The sequence below is a fragment of the Canis aureus genome, chromosome 13 (assembly GCF_053574225.1).
Source record: "Canis aureus isolate CA01 chromosome 13, VMU_Caureus_v.1.0, whole genome shotgun sequence".
Lineage (NCBI taxonomy): Eukaryota > Metazoa > Chordata > Mammalia > Carnivora > Canidae > Canis > Canis aureus.
Window position 1 is genome coordinate 61,207,231 of NC_135623.1, and position 13,085 is coordinate 61,220,315.

The 13,085-nt window shown below is 39.3% G+C and overlaps 1 long non-coding RNA gene across 4 annotated transcripts; it reads left to right on the top strand.

Annotated features, from left to right (window-relative positions):
- Positions 1–2,413: 2,413 nt before the first annotated feature.
- LOC144282607 (uncharacterized) lies at positions 2,414–7,059 on the top strand. Of its 4 annotated transcripts, none has more exons than XR_013351098.1 (5): positions 2,429–2,514; positions 3,925–4,003; positions 4,765–4,896; positions 5,027–5,066; positions 6,728–7,059. It is a non-coding gene; the product is annotated as an uncharacterized LOC144282607 (long non-coding RNA). The 4 variants fall into 4 exon arrangements; XR_013351099.1 differs by having other exon boundaries at positions 4,769–4,896; XR_013351096.1 differs by lacking the exon at positions 3,925–4,003 and having other exon boundaries at positions 2,414–2,514; positions 4,769–4,896.
- The last annotated feature ends 6,026 nt before the right edge of the window (positions 7,060–13,085 follow it).

The following is a 13,085-nucleotide window of genomic DNA, read 5'->3' on the forward strand; positions in this document are numbered from 1 at the left end:
TGTTTAAACATTGAACCCAAACTTTCAAAGTGCTTCCTTTTAACTATATTGAATAATAACTATTTTCATTGTCTATACCAATTAGAAATTTAAAATATGCTTATAACATTAGTTTTCTCGGGATCCCTGGGTGGCGCAGTGGTTTGGCGCCTGCCTTTGGCCCAGGGCGTGATCCTGGAGACCCGGGGTCGAATCCCACATCAGGCTCCCGGTGCATGGAGCCTGCTTCTCCCTCTGCTGTGTCTCTGCCTCTCTCTCTCTCTGTGACTATCATAAATAAATAAAAATAAAATAAAGATAAAAAAACATTAGTTTTCTTTTTCCATTTTTGCTTATTGATAGCAGTTAAATGCTTACTTATCCAGAAGGGCCAAAATGGTAGAAAATTTATTGTTCCAAACCTTTTTTACACAAAGGGCAATAAACACATGAAAATATGCTCAGTCTCACTAATTACTAAGGAAATGCAAATCAAAACACATGGTGACATATCTCATGTCCATTAGTATGGCTACTATTAAAAAAAGTAAAATAACAAGTGCATGAGGATGTGGAAAAATTGAAACCCTTGTGCAGCACTGTTGGTGGGAACTTAAATGGTATAGCCATGGAAAACAGCATGGCAGTTCTCCAAAAACTTAAAATAGAATTAGTATATAATGCAGTAATTTCATTTCTGGGCACATACCCAAAATAATTGAAATCAGGGTCACAAAGATATATTTGTAAACCCATGTTCATAGCAGCATTATTCACAATAGCTACAATGTGGAAGCAGCCCAAGTATCCATTGACAGATGAATAGAGAAGCAAAATGTGTTATATATTTACTATGGAATATTATTCAACCTTTAAAAAGAAGGAAATTCTGATGCTTTCTAAAGAATGAATGAATCTTGATAAATTATACTAAGTGAAATAAGCCAGTCACCAATATGATTTGTCTATGAAAATTTGTCTATTTTCATAGACAAATACTGTATGATTTTGGTTATAGGAGATACTTAGAGTAGTCAAAATCAGAGACAAAAAGTAGAATGGTGGTTGCCAGGGGCTGGAGGAGAGGGAATGGGGAGTTACTGTTTACTCAGTAAATGATTAGTTTTGTAAGAAAGAATAGGGATATATGGTGCTGACGGTAGCACAGCATTGTGAATGTATTTAATACCACTGAACATTTAAAAATGGTTAGGATAGCAAATGTTGTTGGGTGTATTTTACCACAATTAAAAAAAATTTTTTTTTAAAAAGGATATTCTCTAAATAAAGAGAAAAAAAAAGAGAAAAGAAAAGCCTAGAGTCGAATCTGTGTCAATCCCAGTCAAAACCATTTCTAGACCCCTAGGGCTGCTGGTTGAAATCCAGTGTTATCAGATTTTCAAGCATCGATTCATTTCCAATTGCCATTAGGCACAGTTTCTTATTACATTAGCCATCTCACTATGTGCCAGAGGACATGACATCTCTCAGTTCATGAGTACGTGGCCTGAACACCCACATGTCTTCTTGTTCAGAAAGTTATGAGCTAGCTAGGGATCTATCCTAATTTTCTAATCCCCCTCTTAGCTGGCAACAGTATTTTATTGGTGAGCATCTATATTGACCAATTTAGTTCTCCCTCTAAATCCCCACAGATGATTTTGTAACTGAATTCTCCATATGCAGGGCTCTTTTTTATTGTTCAGTCATCTAGATTGTTCATTTTATTATTCAGTCTATATGCTTGACCATATAGCAAAAGTCTGGCTACAACCCAGGTCTATAAATACTCAAACACTCTTTAGGGGACCTGAGCCTGATTCCTCTTCTGCTTTTAATTAAACATTTCTCAGTTCTATTCATTATGTATATGAACTTGCCCTTGCTTGCTTCCATCAAAGTTTTACTGTCTGCTGGGCATATCATGGCTGATTTCCAAACAGCATTATGGCTCTAAGATTGCAAACTCCCTAGGATTGAAAATGTCCTAAATATGAGAACTCCTGCTAGTGACCAGGAAGACAGTAATGGGGACAAGGAGTTCCTCAGAGATCGTAAGGTCTATGGAAAGTAAGGAAATCTACTCATACGTGTGGAATAGCCCACGGAAATCCCCCCACCTTGTACTGTCTTTAAACTTCAATTTTTACAAGATTTTATTTATTTATTTGAGAGAGAGGGAGAAAGAGAGTGAATGGAGAGGAGCAGAGGGAGAGGGAGAGGCAGACTTCATTCGGAGCACAGAGCCTGACTCCGGGCTCTATCCCAGGACCTCGAGATCATGTCCTGAGTCAAAACCAAGAGTCAGCCACTCAACTGACTGAGCCACCCACGCACTCCTTAAAGTCTACTTTTTGAGTGAACGTCGCTGTGCTATTCTCTCCCAATTGGAATATTGTTAGAAGAGTTAATTCTATTAGAATGCTTCTATGACATCACATAATTCATCACAGAAATTTCTGGCCTTAGATTTATTTGGCCCTTCTCTGGTGGGTAGAATTTTAATAGCATCCCATAAGAGGCCAACACTTTCAGGTAAGCTAGAGTTAGCAGCAGTCTCAGGGAGTCCTCAGATCCAACACCCCTGAGGCCTCAGCGGGGTAGCCTTAATTCAAATTATGCCAAAGGTCTAGTCTCAGTATATTGTGGCTGCAGGTATACCTCTAATATCGTCTGAGCAGCCAAGTGCTAAAAGTTCGATGGGATTGCTTATGACACCACTGTCTGTAACTCTTAATGCTTGTTTCTGCTCAGAGCCCAGGCCAATTCAGATTTCCTTCTGGCGACTTTGTGATTAGGAAGCAATAGGATTCCTAGAGGAGAAAGTTGATTTTTTGCCTTTACATAGCAAGTAAATCGAATAAATCGAAGGGCTCATCACATGGAGTCCTTAACAATCTGCTCTTCACCTCAAGTTCCTGCCTAATATACTGGCTAGACAGGGTCATTCCCATGGCGATTAGTGGGAATCAAAATTCTCACTTCAACCATTCCTTAATCAAAGCAATGAGAATTTACTGCCCTTCAGGGTGGTATTTTTTTGTTTTTTGTTTTTTTGTTTTGTTTTGTTTTTAATCTTGCTTAATGCTAACTACTGAGGAGAGCTCAGGTAATTCCCAAGTCCCTGCTTATCTTGGCTGGTTTAAATTGGCCAAAGACAAACTGAATTTACATCCTTTGTGAGGGTCGTCCCTGTGTCTCGTTCACACATAACACTTACCCCATAGGTAGGTGCATAGTTACAGGCAAGGAGGCCACAGAATAATCTACCCAGCCATAATTTCCTCTCTACCTTAATTTTCTTTACCCACCACATTTCAACCTTGAGCCCTTGAGAATACACCCTTTCCCCCCATAGAGCCATTCCTATCCCCCTGGGGGTGACTCTGTCTTGAGCTCTGGGCTCTTTGGGCTTTGGCATGTGCGCTGCCATCTTAGTCCAGGAGCTTTACCTCATTGTTAAACCCTTTTCCACACTGGCCCCTATATTGATCTCCAGGTCACTGCTATTTACTGAAGAATTGGGTAAGCAGCATTGCAGATCCTACTTGTGCATTTGCCAGATCCCTTCAGGTTTGTTTGTTTGTTTGTTTGTTTGTTTGTTTTTTGTTTTTGTTTTTGTTTTTACCAGTTCCTTGCATCCATCCTACAGCTTTGATGTATTTTCTATGCACAAATCGTGACTGACGTTGATGGTTCTCTAGAGGATGGCTCTAGAATATCGAGGTGCCCTGGTGAGCCCCAAGTGCCTGGAATTCGCATCTCTTCCTGAGTCAGGGCAAATTCCTAATGCCAGGGACAGAAATCCAGATATGTCACTCTCAAGTGGAACTTCTCTTCTTGAGCTCCCCAAGGGTTCCGACTGAATCTGAAACTTCACCTGAAGTATCATATATGCTCCGTGGCTTGTTCCTTATCCCTCTCTGGCTTTTATTCCCCTCCTAGTTTCTCCTGGGAGTACTTCATAAATCACTTATATTTGAATCCTTGGCCCAGGTTCTACTTCTAGGAAATCTGACTTAAGGTACCTAACTATACCCAATTTTTATCATTCCTCTGGGGGCAGAGACGTTTATGTCTTAGGGACGGGATGGCAAATGGGTTATGTTTTGTCGCCAGGTTCTCTTCTGACTTCCACTGCGGTCACTCACTGCTGTCATTGTGCATGTCATGGCATCTTTCCTGCTGAATGCAGATGCAGGATCCAAATTCTCTACAACACGCTTTAGAAAAAGCACAGATAACCCTGAAATGTTTAAGTTCTTAACCTCAATATAAAACAACAATAAATAATACCTAACTGGTCCTTTCAAACACTCAAACTCCCACTTTCACTGCCCAGAGAATCTTACATGTAAATCAGATGAAAGCTGCGCTATGTTCTCTGCACAAGTGAGGGTACACCTACCTTTTCTATTTTCATTAGGGAGTTTTACAGGGATCCTACAGCTATATGGTCAGAAAGAAAGAGCACATTATCTTGTTATATGCATGATCAATGGGATATCCTGAAATGATCATCAGTTTACTTGGAGTGTGCCTTTCACTCTTTTGAATTGCATGAACACTGAATTGAATTTGGAAGTGAGTATATTGAAAGATGCAGTTCTTCCTTCTGCTTCTTCATAGAACAGCTTCAGCTTGGCGTCTCTGGTAACCAATCTTTGAAAGACAGTTCTTTCTTTGATCATACTGTGTCTATTGAGTTTTTTGTTGTTGTTACTTATCACAACCTATAGCTATTTTGTAAACTTTAAAAATCTTTTAAAAATTTATTCATGAGAGACAGAGAGAGGCAGAGACACAGACAGAGGGAGAAGCAGGCTTCATGCAGGGAGCCTGATGTGGAAACAGATCCCAGGATGCCAGTATCACAACCTGAGCTGAAGGCGGACGCTCAACTCCTGAGCCACCCAGGTGCTCCTCTTTTGTAAACTTCTATATTAACTTGTTATTGTTGGTATCTCTAATGATAAGAAAAACTGAAATAAAGTTCTCACAAGAACAGGGACCTTATCTGACTTGTTTACCATTTTATTTCCCGCAGTGCACTTGATGGCACCGAGGAGGAATTCCACTAATATGAGGTGAACAAGTTAATGATGAATGAAATAGTAGAAAGAAGCATATGTGAAGGCTGGTCTGTGTGGGAGCTTGCATACACAATGCAGAAATTGGAAATCACATCTTATTCCTCATTACTATGATTTTATTATGTTTTTGCCTCATCGAACAGTGGATCACGCATGGTTCTTGGAGTTAGATATGACCTGTGTTTACATCCTGGGTCTATTGCTTAGTAGTTCAGGGTTCCTTGAATTTCCAAGGCCCAGTTTGTTCTTCTTTAAAATAACAACGTGCCCAATAAGGTTTACAAAGGAGATAAAATGAGGCAAAATGTTTAACATCTAGTATCTGGCACATAGCAAGTACTTAATAAAGGTAACTATTTTAGAACTTACGGCATGCAATATCTTTTATATATTAGGAAGATAGATGAAGTAAATTGATATTAATCCTTTATGTAATAGAGTTATACACACTAATGTGAAAACAAAAGTGTTATTCTGAATAATAAACTCATGGTTCTACAATGAGATGTAAGAGCCTGGAGGTCATCCTGCCCATCATTCCATTTGACAATAATTAAGATTAGTTGTTCATATTCTTGGGGCAACTTATAAAACCGTTTTGAGACATTGCTAAATTTTTAATAGCTTCTGTGAGATTTATACACCAAATATATCAAATAGGAAATACAAAAACACCACTTCAAGAATGCCATATCCATACGTGCCTCCATTAGACCCAAATTCTCTTACTAACCTATGGAGAAACTTGGGTTCTGTAAATTTTATTCTAGTTCACCTTAGCCTTCTTCCAGCACCTTGACTTTATCATAACGGAAAAGCAAGTAAACTCACAAAATTATATTGTGTCATAAAAAGGACAAAATTTCTGTTTTAGTTGCTTGTCCTCTCCCCAGTGTTAAAATACCAACGTCTAACTGGGATACTACCAGTGACAGATTTTTGCATTTATCCATACACGATCTAGAATGCCAAAGATCGGTCATTTGCGGTGCACCAGTGTGCATTTTAAAGCTGGAGCTGGGGGAAGCAAGCAAACAAACAGAAAACAACTGAACAACTAAAACAAAAGTGTTGTCTTTTCTGTTATGACACGATACAAGTTTGTTTATTTTAATTTTTTAAAATAGCTATCCGACCATGATGTATTTTAGCACAGTCAGGTAAGAAACCTAATTATTGTTGCCAAAAAGAGAGTGCTGAATAAGGATGTTTGTGGGCTAAAAATTCTTTTATGGAACTCATTAGCAGTATCAGACACAAAAATATTTATGATGTTATAAAACTGCTGAAAACAGAGGGGGCATTCAGTGCAGTTTAAAGTTTATTTGGGCCTCAAACTACTTTCATAACCTTGAAATTCTCTCAAGCAGTATATATAGTAGCAAACGCTGTTATTCCAAGCCAGTTTTACCAGAGTTTATACAACGTTTAAGCAATGGTCTTTGAAATAAGTAGAATGCTACACTCCTAGCAAATTATATGTAAGTGATCAAATCAATTTAAAGGTCTCTAAGATTAGAGAAAGCATTTCTGTCTATAAAGTCATAGAATTTATCCTTTATTAGAATTAGCATTATTTTTTCCATGTCTATCTACTCAAGTAGACGTGCTTGTCTTGCTGCTAAGCATTTGTCTCCCTCCTCCCCATTGTTAAGAGTACCCACACATTCCATTAACTCCTGGCCTTCCTGCTGAGTGGTCCCAACTCCAACTGCTGCATGTCTTCTCTCCTGGACAAAGGTGCTGGGTTAAAACTGGACATGTGCCCTTCGCAAGCCAGTTTGGACAACCTTTAGGACATCTTGTTGGAAGACTGCAACCAAAGTGCTTTCTTCCAGCTGGAGAAAATACCAGTTGCTACAACCATAAGAAGAAATAATCTCCATCTTTTCTGGTCAAAAGATGGTCAGAGTGATTGGACCAACCAAATCCGACTATAACTCTGGGGTTTAAGTTCTATGAATTAATACATTTATCTTATTTTTAAGGTAGTTGGTGCTGGAATTTTTGTTATTATTTGTATTACAGATCTAGCAAACAATTTACTCTTTTTTAGAAAAGGGAACTTATGTTTCTTTTTTTAAAATAAATTTATTTTTTATTGGTGTTCAATTTGTCAACATACAGAATAACACCCAGTGCTCATCCCGTCAAGTGCCCACTGCCTGCCACCCAGTCACCCCCACCCCCCACCCACCTCCCTTTCCACCACCCCTAGTTCGTTTCCCAGAGTTAGGAGTCTCTTATGTTCTGTCTCCCTTTCAGATACCACCTCACACCAGTGAGAATGGGGGAAAATTAGCAAGGCAGGAAACCACAAATGTTGGAGAGGATGCGGAGAAAGGGGAACCCTCTTACACTGTTGGTGGGAATGTGAACTGGTGCAGCCACTCTGGAAAACTGTGTGGAGGTTCCTCAAAGAGTCAAAAATAGACCTGCCCTACGACCCAGCAACTGCACTGCTGGGGATTTACCCCAAAGATACAGTAGCAGTGAAACGCCGGGACACCTGCACCCTGATGTTTCTAGCAGCAATGTCCACAATAGCCAAACTGTGGAAGGAGCCTCGGTGTCCATTGAAAGATGATGGATAAAGAAGATGTGGTCAATGGATTATTCCTCAGCCATTAGAAACGACAAATACCATTTGCTTCGACGTGGATGGAACTAGAGGGTATTGTGCTGAGTGAAATAAGTCAATCGGAGAAGGACAAACATTATATGGTCTCATTCATTTGGGGAATATAAAAACATAGTGAAAGGGAATAAAGGGGAAAGGAGAAAAAATAAGTGGGAATTTATGTTTCTTCCTGACTCATTCAGATACCAGAACGTAAGCATTGCCAAATTAAAGTTGATTTTTTTCTCTAGTCCTCAGTCTCTAATAGTTATATGGGTTTTCCCCTTTGAAAAGCAGGTTTTCTAGAATGTGTGACAACATTGTAGATATTCCTTCAAAGATCCCAAATCGTTGCAGTAACCTTACTCTGCTGATGTAGAAGTGAGCTCAATCTCCATAGCAAGGTTTCACTGGATGTTAGGGTGAAGGAGGGGCTCACATCCCAGCAGTTCAACTTAACGTGGGCTATTAGACCCCTGTCTTCTTTCCCAGGAATTTCTGGCCATCTTCTCTATCAATTCTAGGTCCTGCCATGCTGTGTTTCTTCACTTGTCTGTTTTCTGGGCCACTTCTATTGGATGTCTCCTGGAAATTCAACTCTCTACATTAAAAAAAAAGAAGAAGAATTCATCTTTCTCTGCCTCTTCTTAGCTATAGATCCCTCTTCGCACAACCAAGAACTCTGTTAATTAAAATATTAACTAAGCTGAGACTCACTCTTTTGCACTTGAAAGCTGGCAGAGGCTTTGCGGCTGGTCTTTCTTATTTTGTATTTCCACGACATTCTGTGAAAAGATAAACTTATTTTCTACATCATTTGAGTCATGCCTTTCTCTTTAGAAAAGATTTAACTTTATACAACACTTTACCTTTACCCCTTCAATGCAACCTCCTGTCCCTCTCACTAGAATGTAAGCTCTTTGAACACAATTTGTCATAGAAACTTTGATTTCTCTAGAACTAAGCACATTGGTGATCGATAAATATTTGTTGATAGATGAAAACATAACTGAGAAGTAAAAATATAAGTCTATAAGGAACGTAAGTTGAACAAATATTATAGGTATTTGCACGATACTATCCAAATATTCCATCCCCTTATTCTCCATGTAATATTTCTTCCTAAATCTAGACTACTCATTGTTTAATATTACCTGAATTGAGTTAGCTTTTTAAAACTCATTAAAGATAACTGCCCTCAAAGAAAGAGTTTTATGGAATTACGTTTGCTATATTCCAGAAAGACAAACTACCAGAGGGTATTTTTTTTTTTTTTTTACAATTCTCATTAGTCTATGTTGAAAATAGCAAACTAATAGTCTTCCTAGGTATTAAGCTAGGATTGTATTCCTATCAATAAAGTTAAATAATGGAAAGCAGTTTCAGAAAATCAGACTAATTTCAAGTTTGATCATGCAGGAAAGCAAACCAATCCCATAAAAACTGATCTCTAAGTGTAAACTGCTGGGTGTAGAAGCCCCACAGGTTTTGTTTTTTCGTTTGTTTGTTAATGCAAGTGCCTGACTTAAGCTTTAATTGAAGAGGCATTTTATTTCAAAGAAGCCTATTTTTGACAAACACAGCGCCAGCCCCACAACTAGATAAAGAGCCAGCCACTTCCCCTTCACTGAGGCTCCTTTGTTTTGGAGATCTTAGTTCATTTTGGTAACTGACCATTTGGGCAACTTGTTTCTTCTCTTCCAGTGCCCAGCTTTTATATTTTAAATTCACCAATACAAAATGAGCCTGTGAAACCCTAGGACAACAAAAGCAGAACCCCAAGCCTGTGTGCTCTGTCTCTCTCCCTCTACCTGTGACCTCATTGTATGGCCTCAGCTGTGTTATATAATTTCTTTGTCTTGTAAGTAATAAACCTTTAGTTTTTCATAACTTCCTGGTGGTTATTGCTGAAGAGTCTTGCAATCATAGTGAGAATCACAAAGGCCAGTCTAACCACAACACTGGTTACTGATAGGCTGAGACCAGCACAAAACAATTGCCTTTTTTCAGGTCTCTTCAGGCTGTGTATTGAAAATCGGTAATTTGTAACAGTAATGTTGAAAATTTCACTGACTCTTGCTCTTGACTCCTCCTGTAGAATGCAGTGACTTGGTCCCCAACAAATTCCTTTTCCGTTTTCTGGGAATCTCCAGAGTACTCTCATGTGTGTTCACAAAGTCTTCCCAGGTTCTTCAGGTCTAGTCCTTCATCAATATCAATATCTATTCATTAGGCCATTTTATGATGTAACTTCCCCCCTCACCCCAAGTCTGATGCTGATGCTTTTGTGAGAAAATCTATGTACTCTGTAAGATGTTCCCATAATGGCAAAACCTCAAGCTGTCAAAGTCACATGGAACTCCTTGGATCTTCATTCTGACATAGTCATATCATGATCCAAACAGATTTGGGGGGTTGGGGGGGAGGAGGATAGTAATCTAAAATGACACTAAGGGATCCCTGGGTGGTGCAGCGGTTTGGCGTCTGCCTTTGGCCCAGGGCGCGATCCTGGAGACCCGGGATCGAATCCCACATCGGGCTCCTGGCGCATGGAGCCTGCTTCTCCCTCTGCCTGTGTCTCTGCGCCTCTCTCTCTCTCTCTGACTATCATAAATAAATAAAAATTAAAAAGAAAAAAAAAAAAAAAAAAAAAAAAAAAAAATAAAATGACACTAATTGTGCCATACACTCTCACAGAGACTCTTGCAAAGCCATCTCTTCCATTATCTTCTCTGTGTAAAGGTATAATCAGTGTATCTGAATTCAAGTTGGACAGACGTTATACTGTCTTTCCTTTCTTTGCCTTTCCTCCAGGTACTCTTGTGAAGTCACTCAAGCAATCAACTTGCCAACTATTGGTAATGAAAAACAGTGTCTTCCCCATCAATAGCTACTGTCTCTGCCTAGTGGTCCCTCTCATATTCTTTTTTCTTTTTTAAAGATTTTATTTATTTATTCATGAGCGACACACACACACACACACACACACACACACACACACACAGAGGCAGAGACACAGCAGAGGGAGAAGCAGGCTCCAGGCAGGGAGCCCAACATGGGACTCTATCTTGGGTCTCCAGGATCAGGCCCTGGGCTGAAGGCAGCGCTAAACTGCTGAGCCACCTGGGCCTCTCATATTCTAACATTTACATGAATCTTAAGTTTAAGAAAGAATGGCCAATGTGTACTGTACATATTTCCATTTCCTCTTCAAATTTTATTCTTTTTCTTTGTTCTGCTTTCTGTCCCAGGTGGCTGACTTATAGGAGCTGCATCAATGTCTTCCCTCACTCTGACTTTTCAGTTGACTTTAGCCAAAGGGAGCCTGGTCAGGTGACTGGAGGAAGAAAGCAGAGTGAGGTTAGATTATTTCTTCCTCTGTTTTCCTTATGATAGGTCACCTCAAGTGATCTATGTCCTCCAATGAAAGATCATGGCTTCTTTCAAGATGTCCTTCTTCTCATGACTCTCCTCCTCTAGATTCAGGTCCTGGATTCCTCTGTACATTCCTTTCTGCCTAAGAATGTCAGTAGCCCTACTGCCTCTACCCTGGATTATTGTACTGAATTTTGTGGTTTCTTTTACTCATATTTTGTAAGTAGAATATCTTTGGATCATTCTTTTTGCATATATCATCTTATGCAGGGATGCAGATATAAAGTAATTTGTGTTGCAAATGGCCCTAGGAAACAGAACCTCACAATAGGAATCAAGCACAAAATTGCTCACATGTTATGAGGAACAGAGAATATGGTCTTACAAAGGAGGAAGAATGGGACTTGAGTGATTTATGGCAGATCGTGGCAACATGATTATAAACATTTTCACTGATGGCACCATAGAATGAAGGGGAACTGGAGGGAAATCAGGTAGCTGTGGTATTTTATTGTTATGACAACAGTAATTATTTAAAATATTGGAAGCATCTAGTCTCTTTCTCTGGCCCCAGAGAACAAACACAGGAGTTCTAAGAAATTAAAATCTATGAGCATGCAATTAGGAATATGTATCAAAACCAAAAAGCCTCTTTGTAGTTTTGAATGAGCCCCTCCTTTCCTGTAGTCTAGGGAATTTATGGCTTGAGGAAACCTAAGTAAACAACTAGTTGCTCTACCAATTAGATATAGATACTACATTAAGTGGCATAATATGTAAGTATATATTATAGTCTCAATATAGAAACTATATTATATTATATTACAGACAATATAGTTTCTATATTGAGACTATATACCACTATATATTGTTATATATTGAGACTATAGGCAAGGAATGGAATTCTGGTGCAGTGAATAAACACATTTGTACAGACTCAGATGAGTTTGGGAGCTTATAAATTCTGAATTCCTCAGTATTGCTGTGTAAGCAGAAGCAGAAGCAAACCTTTCAACTCTGTAAGGCAGCCATCTCCTATGCGGGGGAAAAAAAATTAATATCTGTGCATGGAACAGTTGATTCCCAATATGAAGCCAATTCTTTCTCGCTCCAACATCTCTCATTGTCTCCAGGCCAATAATAATAATGTATAAGTATATATATCCCAAGTAATATTAGCCCACTATACCTTCAAGAGAGATACAGGGACTGCTCTGGGTGTAACCCCCACTGCAGAGCTTGACATTGATATATTATATTGATGACACCATGCTAATTGGACCCGATAAACAAGAAGTAGTAAGCCACTTAGATGCCTTAGTAAAAATACGTATAACAGAGTGGGGGGGATAAAACCCCTCAGAAATTAGAGGGTCGACCTCATGGGTGAAGCTTCTCAAGCATCCAGGGACCAGAGGCTAATTGTGCTTTTACCATCCACCACAAAGAAAGAAGCAAAGCTTAGTAGGCTTGTCTGAATTTTGCAGGCAATGTGTACCACATCTGGGCATGCTGCTCTGACACATTTATTAGTATTAAGTTATAAGGTTGCCAGCTGGACTGAAAGAAATAAACTACATTGGCAGTTTTAGGTTTGCAGTGCAAGCCGACATTTAAGCCTTAGACCCAGTAGACACAATGGTATTTGACATGTCTGATGCAGACAAAGATGTTAATATAGAGAGCATGGCAAGTTCCAGTGAGGGAATCTCAGGACAGGTGCCTAAGGTTTGAAGTAAGACCTCGCTCCCCTCTGCTGGCAATTCCTTTCCATTTTAAAAGAAGCTTCTATCATGCCAGTAGGGCCTCCCACATAGTAGGCTTCTGTCCAGAGGATACCACATGATTTTACAACCTGACTTCCCCATCCAGAAGAAATGACATCATCTGATCTGTTGTACCATAAAATTGTACCTGCAGAGCAGCCGACTATTATAGAATAGAAACGGTACCTACTAGACTGGAAGGGAAATGTGCTATGCCAATGGAGTAGATGAGGAGGCTCACTACTCACTATA